The 14721-nt window shown below is 41.0% G+C and overlaps 3 long non-coding RNA genes across 3 annotated transcripts; 1 reads left to right on the top strand and 2 right to left on the bottom strand.

The window, feature by feature from the left end:
- Positions 1–681: 681 nt before the first annotated feature.
- LOC118206796 lies at positions 682–2842 on the bottom strand. Its single transcript, XR_004761250.1, has 3 exons — positions 2104–2842; positions 1158–1205; positions 682–876 (listed from the first exon to the last, which is right to left on the bottom strand). It is a non-coding gene; the product is annotated as an uncharacterized LOC118206796 (long non-coding RNA).
- Positions 2843–12121: 9279 nt separating this feature from the next.
- On the top strand, positions 12122–13358 carry LOC118237410. Its single transcript, XR_004767160.1, has 2 exons — positions 12122–12683; positions 13242–13358. It is a non-coding gene; the product is annotated as an uncharacterized LOC118237410 (long non-coding RNA).
- LOC118237409 lies at positions 12817–14481 on the bottom strand. The gene is made up of 2 exons (XR_004767159.1): positions 14175–14481; positions 12817–13363 (listed from the first exon to the last, which is right to left on the bottom strand). It is a non-coding gene; the product is annotated as an uncharacterized LOC118237409 (long non-coding RNA).
- Between the last annotated feature and the right edge of the window lie 240 nt (positions 14482–14721).

The raw sequence follows: 14721 nt of genomic DNA, 5'->3' as shown, positions 1-14721 counted from the left end.
ATATGTGTGATATGTTGTTTTTATCTGCTGCTGTAACACCCAAATTCCCCCACCTGGGGATTAATAAAGTCTATCTTATCTTAGCCAAAACAAAGTCTCTTGACTTCCTGGCTCCCAGAGTAACCACAATTGCAGTAGGAGAATTTCAACGGATTGTTAATTTTTCTTAATTGTGCATTTGTTGGTCTGAGGGATTACTTATCCTGACAAGAAATGGCTGTAGATGCCATGAAGAAAAAGCCACATTCACATAAAAATGAACAGTTTGTTAGAATTGCGGTATTGCATTTGAGCTTTGCAAACAACGTGCCAAACCGGACAGGATAGAGTTTGAAAAGCACTGGTCTGCAACATCAGTAGCAAGCAATCACTGCATTGTTAATTCAACATCAATCCCCACATTACCACTGAAATAAGCAGAGAAACACTTTGCAGGTTCATAAAGACAGAACATCGATTACAGCAGGGCGAAGCACGATTAAATAATTTTTTTTCTGCCGAAGTAACGTGCGCTCTGAGGATCGACCCATATCTCTGACACGTCAGGTGCTATCATAGAGAAAAAAAAGCAAACTAACAGAAAAGTAAATCAGGAATGTTAAGTCTACATTTAGTAAAAGGCTGGTTGGAAAATAAAAAGCAAGCAGAGTAAAAGACCAGTACAAACAGTGAGCCTGAAGCTGATTTAGGTCATTTTCATTTTTATTGTATATAAAAGCAAAGACAACATTTTTAACAGTAAGACTTTTGGCAGCGAGGGCGAGCTCCGGGTCCAGCAAACTCGTCGGACCAGGAGCGGCGGGAGTCGGCCACCAACAAGGTCCCGCGGTACCGGATCAGGATGTCAGATCTACTTCCTAGAGGCTTCATCCACATCTGGAAACAGACCAGAGCAAGTCAGCAAACCAGCTCTAACCAGGGAGCCCCATCTCCTGACTCTGTAACCAGGGAAGCCCACCTCCTGACTGTCAAACCAGGGAGGTATCAGACAACATTCCATGCCTGTTGTGTAAACCTTCAGCATGAAAATATTGAAGTATTTTAAAGGCCGAGCAATAGCAATATTCTCTTTGAAGCTCTCACGGGCATAAGTGAACATGAAAAACACAGACAGATACAGAATGACAAAAAAATGAGTAAATGTGAGGGCGGCTCACATTTCTGGTAGCGTGCCACAAGAGATCTGGAGACGGCCTGGTGGATTGCTGCAGAGAGAGAGAGAGAGAGAGAGAGAGAGATAGTGGAAATTGCGATCTCAGGGGTCACATCTCTCCTGCATCCTGTCAACAATTAGGCTGTTAACAATCATTCTGATTATCAAGACATTTTATAAAGCAATAACTGTGACAGACAGCTACAATACAATATAAAGCTTGCAACAGGCACACCCTGGACCACATTGACGAAGTTCTCCTAGGCGGCAAGATTGTTCTTTAAAATGGTGCATATGACATGTTGATTGAGTGAAATTGTAGCTGTGTGCAACAGACTCCTTGTGAATGCGTGCATTACTGGAAAGTACACAGACTGTCAGGCTCTCGCGCCGACCTCCCTGACAGTGTGTCTTTATTGGACACGGAATAAATAAAATAAGAGATGCAATGAAAAGTCTCGTTAGGGTTATGTCTGTATTACTTAGGTGAACACATCTTACACATCCATGATACTTTTGGCGTAGCAAATAACGTTAGGTAGCTACCTAGTAAGTGTTATGCATAAGAGTGGCTAACAACAAGACTAAGGTGGTGATAAAATTTTTCCCGACCGTGAAGAACGCCTTACTCGTTTACATTTTGAATAGATGTGGCTAGACTGGCTAAATCTATCGTGGTTTCCGTGGCAGCACTGTCGACACAAGCAATATCGGAAGGGAATTTTGACTAGGTAGTTAAGCAAAAACTTGAAGGACAGCTAAGGCTGATATATAACGGCGGTTAAGAAAGCATGTTACAATGTTGTAGGTAGAGAATGAAGAGCAGATGAAGCACACAGCATTACCCAACGTTAGACAGATAGTTAATGTTAGCGACCATGTAGAACGGAGGCTAGTATTTGAGGTTAATTAGCATTAGCTAGTGAGTCAGTTAAGAGTTGTTTTCTTACCTTGGTAGTTGCAAAAATACACATGTCATGTAATGAATAGCCTTTCTCCAATTTGCCGGTTGAGTGTTTAGTCGTTGTGAAAATCCTATGAAGGCGAGTGATGTTTATATTTGGGAGCTCCTATTGACAGCGGGTGTAGAAGGTCGCCATTGCTAAACCGGGAAGAACCGAGCAGTACTAATTACGGGAGCTAGCCTGGAGCTATGAGGCTAAGGGCACGTCATCGTTGATGATCCTTGATAGTTTACCAAGCAAGCATTGTAATCGGTGGCACGGTGGCTCAGTGGGTAGCGCTGTCGCCTCACAGTCCGAAGGTCGTGATATCGAATCTCGGCTCTGTGCGGAGTTTGCATGTTCTCCCCGTGTCCACCTAGGTTTCCCCAATCCCAAAAACATGCATACAGGTTAATCGGAGATACTAAATCGGCCACGGTTGTGAGTTAGAGGCAGGAATACACTTTGAGTGTATTCCTGCCCCTCGCTCAGAACCAGCTGGGGTAGTCCCCCCCCAGCCATCTTGCTGAGGTACGGTAGATAAGGTAGGGTCGTTTTTTGAAATAGATCCATAATAGACATAGTCTAGATCCGTGTTTATTGTGTATCTATGAGGTGTTTGCCATACTTCCCAGCGAACGCGAGACGTGCAGACGATATGTTTATTGCGTTGACTTATTAACCGGCTACAATATTGCAAAGGAATGTGGATTGAACGTGAGCTCTTGTGCGCTTACCGGCCGGCCTGTGTTGTTCTTAGGACAACGGACAGGTTTGCTAATGATATTTGACGCATTGCATAGCTATGTCATGGTGCTGCACTAAGAAAGTGACAGTGTGGTGAACCTCCGGTTGAAGGATTGAATCCCGCCTCGCACTCAGGCAGATAATTTCCTCTTTTACACTAAGGTTTTCTTACGCTTATATATGCTTTAGCAAAACTCACTGACGGCCACCCATATGCATTTCATGACGGCAAACGTATTCCTTTTATTAAAAAGTTACCAGTTCACCACTCTGCCATTTCTACTAACTACATTTCTTCACTTGGCTACCGTACAAAACCTTATCGGCAAACGCCACGTTTCTACACCTCGCCCTGTTCTCTATCTATCTGTACGTTGTGCAACTCCCCATTAAAACATTACATTTAAAATCAAGTTTCACCCAAAAGTATAGCTACTAGTGCTGAACATGAGAAAAACACAACATCTCTCTTGTTACTTAACCGTTACAAACTTATAGCGACTGTTATATATACCGCTCGATAAGGATTAAAAGCTCGCTCATGGTTAGATTAGGCCTACTCCATTAACTTGGCACTATGCTCCGTGATCATGTCAACCTTCACCTACATGTCCATCCTGCTGAAAACATATTGTTTCAACTAGGCAATTTGATCATTTCGTCCTAATTTCTCTCACACTGTTGTTATTTCCTCATATGCAAAGCCTGCTGGGACATATGCGTCTGCTCCTATTCTCCACAATCAAGTTTTCCGGTTGTAGCTTAGCAAAACAGCGAAGAGGATTCCCACCTGAAGATAAGCCTATGAAAATGGCTTATAAACCTTAGGAAGACTGAAAGTGCATCTCCAGGAAATAACAGACAACGGAGCAGGACAACAGGCTACAGAAATTGCGACCTAGGAAGCTTTAATTCTACGGGCTTGCTGATTGTTTTCTCTATCAAGGCTCGTTGGATGGCCGGCAAATCCGTGAGTACAACATATTTCAGCTGCGTTTCTGTTGCGTTTAGACGCTTTGTGACAGCCACTGTTTGTATACATAAGATGTATTTGAAAGCAATGCTACCCAATATTTGCTGAATTCTTTCAAGTGACTTGGCCCTGTGTTTTGTAACAACGTGACTCACTGCAACAGAATAGCAGGTGAACTGAGGGTAACGGCTTGGTGCTTCGGTGCTAGCCAGCAAGCTAACAGAGACACTCATTCATGCTAAAGTTGGGTATACATAAGTGCGTTTGAACATGATTATTTACAAGACTACTGTACAAAATCCCACAGGCTATTTACAGTTAAGCAGCGCTCTGTAGGCCTACATGCAAACAGTTTGGCTATTTACAACAATAATATACATTTCATGCAACCCCCCCCCACATTGCTTTGCAGCCCCGCTAGCTAGCTAGCTAGCTTGCTTAGTCTTTGTCAGGATCGCCACAATATTATTTGTGACTGTGCGGCTATGCTAACTACAAATATTGCACTTCGCTTAGCTGCGACGCTAGCTATGGCCTATGTGGAACGTTTGTGGAGCACGTTGTTAATGTAGATTTCTATCTTTCAATGCAAGTGGGAACAAGTTGTAGCGATCCATCGATGTAGTTATATCAGCCATTTGGCTGACGATCGCTGTGTTAATATGGATTCCTTACAATAGAAAAGACGTGTCATTTCATGCCATGCTCTACATGGCCGTACGTTCTTCATATGGGAACGATAAATTTATAAGTGGTCCTCTGCTGCCACCCTGTGGAATGTTTTATGAACTGCAGGTAAGCTGGCTTATTGCACTCTAGACGGCCAAACGGTCATCGCATGGGAACAATGCATTTGTAAGTGGTCCTCTGCTGCCACCCTGTGGAATGTTTCATGAACTGCAGGTGCGCTGGGTTAGGGTTTACAAAGTTTGCATGACATTGTGAAACGGTAAGATTACAAAACACAGGGCCAATTGACTAGGAAAAAATTGAAATACTTTGAAATACATGTCATGTCATTTGTGTGAGGCAAGGTAGCCTATATTGTTTGTAGTACTGTAACATGGCGTCATTGTGATATCAGTAGTTTTGAGTAACTTGGCATTTTTGAATGTTGAGAACGTGTTTTTTATGAGATATCATGTGTTTTTGCAAAGAGTTTTATTATGGAAGTGAGAAATGTGTCCCCGTAAGAAACGGTTGTGGATTATGACTGTCGTTGTGTGAATGTGTATTGCCTGATGAATGTGTGCTGTTTAGCAGTTTATACATAAGGGTATACATAAGTGCGTTTGAACATGATTATTCACAAGACTACTGTACAAAATCCCACAGGCTATTTACAGTTAAGCAGCGCTATGTTGGCCTACATGCAAACAGTTTGGCTATTTACAACAATAATATACATTCCATGCAAACCCCCCCCCCCCCCCCCCCCACATTGCTTTGCAGCCCCGCTAGCTAGCTAGCTAGCTAGCTAGCTTAGTCTTTGTCAGGATCGCCACAATATTATTTGTGACTGTGAGGCTATGCTAACTGGGTCATTCTACAGAAATGGTGGCATTTGGAATTGCAACATGTCTTGAAATGCATTTAATTTTACTTAATCAAAACTTATTGTACAATATTAATGAACCTCTTGCCTTTAACAATCCACAAAAATGAAAGCTTAATGTATTTTAATTATTTTTATACATTGACTCAAAGAATGCTTGTGCCATCTTTTTGTCATTGGTATTACTCATACCAAAAACAACATTAAAAGCTTATCAGAATAGTATTTCTCTATTCAATCTGCACATATACTCAAAGACATAGTAGGTTGATAATAATTTAAAGAAAAATGTTTTATTATTTATTTATTTATTTCAATCAGGTATGTGTAAAGTTGTATTGTGTGACATGTTTTCATTTACGCCATCAGGTTTTTGCTATAATATCAACAATAACCGAAGGACAGTCTCAAAATGGAATGATACTATCCTTAAAATGCCAACTGATAAATAAAGCAACAATCAACAAACACAAAATTATTATAAAGTCAAAAACGGCCCCTTTAATATCAAATCAGCAAACAAACATGCAGTAACACCAGTGACACATTATAAGACCAATGACTTGGTATAGTCATCCACCTAGAAGCCTCCCAGTCTGCTGCCTTCCTAGCACTACTTGACTCCTTTGACCTCTCCCTACAACACTCTCCTCCAACCCACAAGGCAGGCAACCTCCTAGACCTGATCTTCCTGAGGACCTGCTCTAGCTCCAATCTTACGGTTACCCCCCTGCATACGTCTCAGCATCATTTCATCTCCTTCTCCCTCCCCCTCTCCCCACACCCTCCCTCTCCCCCTCCCTCTCCCCTCCCATCCCCACTGTCACTGTCCGCCGTAACCTCCGCTCCCTATCAGCCTCTTCTCTTGCTCCCAGTGACTGCTTCCCTCCCCCCTCTTCAATCATTTTCCAAGCTCCCCACTAACTCTGCATCCTCCACCCTGACGTCATCTCTCTCAACACTCGACTCCCTATGCCCCTTAGTCCCTAGGCCAGCACGTTCATCCCCTCCCAGTCCATGGATGTCTGACATCCTACGCACCTCCAGGGCCAGCCTCTGTGCTGCTGAGAGGAAGTGGGACAAATCCAGGGACCCATCTGACCTCTGAGCCTATCAGTCTCTCCTGACAGAGAAGAGTTGACGAGGGTTAGAAATGGAGTTATGAATTTTGGTTTGGTAGAATTTTGCCTTAGCGGCAGTGACAAAAGAAGAGAAGTCTATTTTCTCTTCTCTCCTCAGCGTGCCACCTCCTCCACCCCAGTCTTCCTTCACTGCAGATGACTTTGCAGCATTCTTTGAGGAAAAGATTGCAGACATCCGCAGCTCCTTTGCCCCCTCTGCGTCCTCTGCCCCCTCACCCCCTCTGCGTCCTCCGCCCCGTTTCTCCACATTTTCTCTCCTCTCAGACGCTGAAGTCTCCCAGCTTCTGCTCACCCACCGCCCTACCACCTGCGCCCTCGACCCTATCCCCTCATCTCTCCTTCAAGCAATCACACCAGACATCCTCCCTTTTGTGGCCTCCCTCGTGAACTCATCCCTATCTTCTGGATGTTTCCCCTCATCCTTCAAGAAGGCCCACATCACCCCGCTGCTGAAGAAATCCACACTAGATCCTTCAGTCATTCAGAACTACCGGCCGGTATCTCTCCTCCCTTTCCTATCCAAAACACTTGAACGTGCTGCATCTAACCAGCTCTCTGCTTTCTTCTCTGAGAACAACCTGCTTGATCCCCAGCAGTCTGGCTTCAGGCCTGGCCACTTGACCGAGACTGCACTCCTCTCGGTCAGTGAGTCACTCCATGCCGCACGAGCAGCCTCCCTCTCTTCTGTCCTGATTCTTCTAGACCTCTCCGCTGCATTTGACATTGTGGAGCACTCTACCCTCCTGTCCTCCCTGGCAGCAACAGGGATCCGCGGCACAGTCGTTGACTGGATTGAGTCCTACCTCTCTGACCGCTCCTTCCAGGTTGCCTGGGCGGGTAAGGTATCACCACCCCGTCCCCTCACCACCGGAGTTCCCCAGGGCTCAGTCCTTGGTCCCCTTCTCTTCTCCATGTACACCAGATCCCTTGGCCCTGTAATATCTGCCCATGGCTTGTCCTATCATTCCTATGCCGACGACACGCAACTCTTTCTCTCCTTCTCCCCATGGGACACACAGGTCCCCGCCCGCATCTCCGCTTGCCTGAGGGACATACAGAGCTGGATGGACAATCACCACCTGAAGCTCAACCCGGGAAAGACGGAGCTAATCTTTATTCCTGCTCCAACCTCTCCCCTCCTCGACTTTTCCATTTCCTTAGGGGACACCGTAGTGACATCATCACCCTGCGCCAAGAATCTCGGAGTGATGATGGACAACAGGCTGTCCCTCTCCAACAACATTGCAGCAGTAACCCGGGCATGCAGATTTTTCCTATACAACATCCGCAGAATCCGCCCCTTTCTCACCAGCTACTCAACCCAGCTCCTGGTCCAAGCAATGGTTCTATCCCGCCTGGACTACTGCAACTCTCTTCTGGCTGGACTACCGGCATCTGCCACCAGACCCCTGCAGCTCATTCAGAATGCTGCGGCTCGTCTGGTCTTCAACCTCCCCAGACACTCCCACGTAACTCCCCTGCTCACTACCCTCCACTGGCTGCCTGTTATAGCTGGCATCAAATTGAAAACATTGGTCCTAGCATACCAGGCAGTCAAGGGATCAGCCCCAGCATACCTTCAGAAGATATTCAAACCCTACATGCCAGCCAGATCCCTCCGTTCTGCTACCTCAGGACGCCTAGCACCTCCCCCTCTTCGCACCTGCACTTCCAGAACACGTCTCCTGTCTGTTCTGGCCCCACGATGGTGGAATGACCTCCCTGTGGAGGTCAGAACAGCTGAGACTGTGACCCATTTCAAATGACGACTGAAGACCCACCTCTTCAGGCTGCACCTCTCCCCATCCCTCCCTTCCCCCCTGTAAATGACTAAACTTAGGGTTGTAACTAGGCAGCTGTTTCATAGGTGACTTAGTTGATGCGCCCGTCCTAACGACTACTTGTATTTTTTTTTTTTTTTTTTTTTTCCATAGATTGCGTTGTTGCCGTTCTCGTTGTTGGTGTTAATCAGTTTAACCATCAGGGTCCAAGTTGAACTATGCGGTTGTTCCCTGTACTTGGACCGGTACTTCTCTCTAGGGGTTTCGTCATACTTGTTCCTGGTTATGATTATACACTTTGTTGTACGTCGCTCTGGATAAGAGCGTCTGCCAAATGCCTGTAATGTAATGTAGTCAGGGAGCACTGTATTTATTAAAGCAATATCTTTAATATAGATATACAAAGTTCATAATCATGGCAGTTAATCCCCAAACTACACAGTGTAGCTTTATTATAATAATAATAATAATAATAATAATGATAATAAGCTGCTTGGCCACATTATTGCAGCTTGCAGCTTATTTTTTTTTATTCAAAGCTACACTGTGTAGTATGCATTACTATGCTTAAATAAATCCTTGTACTGTGACATATTTTAGTCCTGATATCTGAATTCCAGGTTTGTTTGAATACGCTTGTAATTTCCTATATACATAATGGGTTTCATTCACTAACGGTGTAGGGTAAACGTCCCTATTAAGCCCACCAAATCCGCTTTTCAGACATTTTTAATGTATACTGCCCCAATTTAAGTGAGAACATTTTAGTTAAAATGAAAGTCTAATCTCTCATTTGAAGTGTCAATAATTCATTTATACCAATTTCTAATGTTTTTATTGTTTAATTTGTCAAAATATGTCAAAAGTCTGGCATGGGGTTAATGGGTACCTAATGTACCCTTTAAGCCCATGGGTGTTCCAAATAAGCCCACTTCATGATTTGTTGATAAATAAATAAATATTTAAAAAATCTTAACAATACAAACTTGTTCTATTCAAATCTGTAATCTCTTAGCTCTCAATAGCTATTTTCATTTAGTCTCCACTCCTATCCTATGGCCTGTAAATGGCATTTGAAATAGGCATGACCAGCCTTTCTGCTGTGTTGTCAACACAGAAAAAGCTAAACTTACAACATGTCTTCTTTGGAATGTAGCCAAAAAACTATTTACGAACAAAATCAAAACTATAGTGGAAATTACTCTTCAATACTTCATCTTTCAATATGTGTTGTCATTTTGTCTGTATCTCTATCCTATGGTGTGCTGTTGGCATTTGAAATTGGCCAAAATTTCTGGTCCAGTCAGCTGGTTGAAAGTGCAGGTGTTTTTATGAAGATTTCTGAAGACCGACTGACTGAACGAAAAACAATTTCAGGTTCAATATTAATGTTCTAAGGATAGTAAATAAGTCAGTTTCAGGATTTACAATTAAACAATAACTTTTCAAATGTTAATCACATTTAGGATAGTAGTTTGAAAACATTGTAAAAACACATTTTAAAACCATTCAGTTCATTGTGGAGTAACATTAAAACATACAGTTCATTATGAGGAGACATCAGTCATAACATATTGAAGCTCATGTATCATTAGCCTATAACTTAAACAAAATAAACAAGAAAGATGTCAACATTTCTGCAATTTCTACTTTCTCCTAGACTAAACGTAGGCCTATGCTCTTTGAGGTGATTGTATCGTTTTAGTAAGGCTATCATTTGCTCCATGCTCCATCTTAGTAGTGTAACATAACATAGGTTATAGGGTGGTCTAAGCTTTATTTTATTTGTTTGTTTCAATCTTTTGCCCACGTTGTGGTTGTCTTTGTCTTATGCTAACAAGTCGTTCATGGCTTTCATCTTGTTTTTGTAGATTTTCAACGACCTCATGATTGTGCAAATAGAATGGTCCAGGTCCCTACAGCCCTGCTTTGCATAGGATGAACTTGCGCTTCTATCATGTGTGGGCATGAACTGTAGTTCTTTTGTGTTTTAGTCATCTTAAACTAAAACTCATCTGAAAAGTAAAGATTAAAAAATTATTGCTAATGTTAAGATAGAACACAGGCCTATCCAGAATGAATTGACCTATGCAATATCACTGATATTTAAATGTGGGTATTAATTATCTGAATTATGGAGCTGATTCATCAGGTGAGGTCAAAATTAGGGAGGAAAATGGTTCAAAGTTCAAAAGGGAGAAAATCCCCATTGAAACACAGTAAAGTGGGCTTAATGGGAACAGGTGGGCTTAAAGGGAACATCAGTGAATTTATGATTAAAAGACAGAATATTTTATTCTACTCACATGACATTAAAAAACAACTATATGAAATAAATCTATATATGGTGCACTAACATAATTATGAAAAGTATAAATTGATCATGTAGAGAAGTAATTAGCTATACTCATTTACATCCACCTCACTCAGTGTGATTTTTTTGCTAGAGTCCCCTTTAAGCCCACCAGGTAAAAATGTTGATTAAAAAATAAATAAAGATAAACATACACATTCATTGTCTATTTAACAGTATAATAATATAAACTGCATACAAAAATATAAACTATACATGCTTATCATGCTTTATGTCATTGCAATGAACCATACTATGTAGCTACTGTATTGATGCAGCATGTGGTCTGTTTGCTAGCGTGCTAAAACTCATATTTTGATTTCAAAAGACACAATATTTCTAATTCAGGTAATATTCCAACATATGTCTCATTCAAAACACTAATCACTTAAATTTTGATAACAAGTGAGTACTTTCCAAAAACAAGAGTAGAAATATACTAAAAATGTTATTTTCTGAGGGTACCAAAATCACCTACGTTTTTTTGCAACTTCACACATGTGCTTCGATAACTCAATATCGATAAATGTGATTGACTTACAATAAAAAGTGTCATTTACGTAACAAGCAGCTTCATTTGAAAAAACATCACACAGCAAAAAGTGATGATGTAGTTTTTTTTAATTTGACTCAGAAGTTGCAAGTGGGCTTATATGGTATGTGGGCTTAATAGGGACATTTACCCTATATGCAAAGATATTCAATTGTTTATTTTGGTTTATCTTTTGATTTTGAATCTTGGTTAAGCAAGAAGCCCTTATATGGGCTTTTCTGGAGCGTGTATTATGCTAATTGAAAATGACCTGCACATGCAAACCACTTTACAATAATAGTGAATGAGACCCAATATCTTCAGTTCTACCTTGAGATGCTGGGTTAACTCCCTGGAGATGATGGGGGGGTCAAGACTGTCTCTCCTGCTCTCATGTGTTGCCTGTGTCTTGCCTGGTTGACTCGCCATGCCTTGCGCTGACCTCTCTTTGCCCTTTCACTGAGATCATTTATGTTGTGTCTTTTTCCTGTTGCTATATCATTAGCATAACCCTGTTGCCTTTTCACTAAATACTCTGCTCTACGTGTAGGGTCAGCATCCCTGCGCTGTCTATAAAACCTCTGCTTCTCAGCTGCACTCAATTTCGCCATACCTGACAAAAATAATAATAATAGAAAGTTATGAAAAAGAAACAATGTGCTATTTTGCTTTAAATACTTATGTTGAAGCTTTTATAAAAGCTCATTTACACAAGAATGTCATTGGTGTTACTGATTGTCATTGGTGTTACCAGGAGGAGTAGTAACACCAATGACGGTAACACCAATGACAATTTGTCGAACAAATGGTTCTTTACAAAATGGACACCACAGTACCTCAAACCACATGTCTTCAATCATATTAAAATCATTCAAATATATAATTTAATCCATTTCTATTATCTATTTCTAATTCCCCTTCCTATGAATGACTAACACCAATGACATATTTAAAAGCCTCATGTAGAATTAACACATAAATCATCAAATTTATAACAAATGAAGAGAGACAGCAGACTCACCATGTGCATATGTTGATCACACTTCTTCCAATGACCTCTTGAACCAAAAATTACTTATAAAAGTCATTTCATTTTTTTCAAAATAAAAGTTTTGTGAGGCAGCAACACCAATGACATGATATGGGGTGACCACTATTACCGTTATATTATTTATAATTTCATTTGTATTTCAGCTTTTTAAGTTCTCCATTCCATGAATGGGACATTTGTGTTTACTTTATGACATTTAAATTGGAGAAAAATAAAAAATTTTAACTCAAAATATGGCACTAAACTTCGATACATGGTCTGAGTGACAAGCAAATTGCTTGTGTAAGGGGGTTCTCCTCTGTAACAAGTGCTTCAATATTAACACCGTTACTAGAATGGATAAAATCAGGTAAGTATGGACCAGATCAGAAGACAACAGATTCGACTCGCGAGAGAGAGGCGGTTTGCACATCAAGAATGAAGCACACGGAAGCAGGATCTATATTTCAAAGGTAAGAGAATGATTTTTTTTCTTTTAAATTTAAATTTTCCCTTTTTGGTTCTCTGTACCCTTTGTTTTTATTACAAAGTAGAAAGCATTAAACAACAACAGTACACATATCTACAAAATGGGGAAAGGAAAAAAATACAAGTTGGTCCCAAGCCCTTTTACTTTGTGTCTGTATTTATATTTTCTCTGGTTCCACTAATTTGACTATTTTTCCTATCTTTATACCTTAACCATACTTTTAGTATTTCTTTGATGTGTTTCAGTTAATCCCTATTATTAGTTATTTGGTTCTAGTATGATTTGTCACTAATTAGATTTGAGGACTTTTATTTTGAAAGCAAGACCCTTATGTAGTACTACTGAAAGTACCTATGCAAAGGAAACTTATCACACTATAACACCAAAACACTTTTCTAAAACACTATCTGTGCAAATCAGTTTAGTCCGTGTGGTTGTTGGACCACTTGTTGCTGAGTTCCAGTTTGTAGAATTCAAACTCTTGTCCTACCACCATCTTAGAAAGCACAACTGAACTCTTTCCTTCTCTTTAAGATTTCAGGTCGATCACATGGGTGGCTCGCCAGTCCGCGCGCCGCTGTAGCTCTCCAGCGAAGGCAAGCAGGGCGGACGAATCCAGGATCCAGCACAGCAGTTCAAATCCAACAACAAAAAAAACCCGGCCTTGCAACACAAAGCCAAAGACTCATCAGTAGTCTGTACATTCAGATTAAGACATAGTATACACTGTGAACATCTAAATTGTATAACACTTGTAACCTTCCATTTACTCTGTGAAATAAACTTGGATAAAGCTTATATCAATTGTCAATCTGTTCTCATTCTGTCAGCATATCTAGATTCTGATTAACTGGAAGTAGAATTAGCCACCATTAGCTCACTCAATTCACTACTCATATCTTGTTGCAGTGCTTCCAAACTCACCCACTGACGTTTCCTCGCAGCACTAGCTAGCTAGCTAGTTACGTTAGCTTTCTAATAAAAGGTACCACAACATACATTCGTTTTAAATAACATTTAACAAAGAGTACGCCGATGTGGCTGCGATATGCGATTACACAGGAGATACACTTTCAGAACACAACCGGAGAATTTTCAAATGCCCTTCTTCTAGCTAACGTTACATCACATTGTCCCCGCTTCAATATATTTTCAGCTTGCTATGTGGCGAACTGCCTGGTTCGTCTACCACCACAATCACAAAGCAGGAAACAGCCCTGCTGTTAGCCCGGCCTACACCCCACACATCAATTATACACATTTGCCGGTTTAGCCGCGAGTTGCTATAGCTAGCCAACTTAGCTAGCTGCTACTACCAGACCTTTAAATCACATGAAGCTAGCTACTTAGCAACCTTCATTTTCGGATCTTTTTTTATTACGACTACGTTTAACATTTTCGTTTCTGAAGACACCCAAGCTAACTGATACTACGGCAGTGAAATAAGATAGATAGTCTTAGAATGCGGACTCACCAAGGAATATGTTCAAAGTTGTACAAAGTTCGGTTTTCAACGATCTTAATGGCGAATGCAGAAAATTTTCTTTCACGCGGCCGTCACACAGGGCGATAGAAGAACGTTGCAAATCTTCGTTATTTCTTTATAAATCTGTTTCTTTTCAAGTTACTGTCACTCCTCAATAAAATATCTGCAATTGTATCCTAAATTCACTTGTAATTCACTTCGAATTAGCTTAATCTGTTCAGAGAAATTTTCGCATGTCTGCTGTCGCTTAAGCCATCTTGACCAGAGGAAGTTAGGGCGGGCTTGTCATCTGACATGACCAATCAACAAATGTACAAGTATCATTATCCGCATTGGTTGTCTAATCCTTCTATCAACTTATCTTTCTGCACATAAAAGAAAAAATACTTTTAATAAGGAAAAATACAATTTCTTTGTCTCCATTTTGAATTATAATTTACTTATTTACTTGCTACTAGTTATTTACTATTTTTCTTTGTTTCACTATCTATTCAATATGTGTCTTGGAACCCTGGGTTACACTTGCACTTGCTAT

This window comes from Anguilla anguilla, chromosome 10 (genome assembly GCF_013347855.1).
Source record: "Anguilla anguilla isolate fAngAng1 chromosome 10, fAngAng1.pri, whole genome shotgun sequence".
Lineage (NCBI taxonomy): Eukaryota > Metazoa > Chordata > Actinopteri > Anguilliformes > Anguillidae > Anguilla > Anguilla anguilla.
The sequence above is the reverse complement of the archived record's forward strand: the minus strand, read 5'-3'. Positions and strand labels throughout refer to the sequence as shown.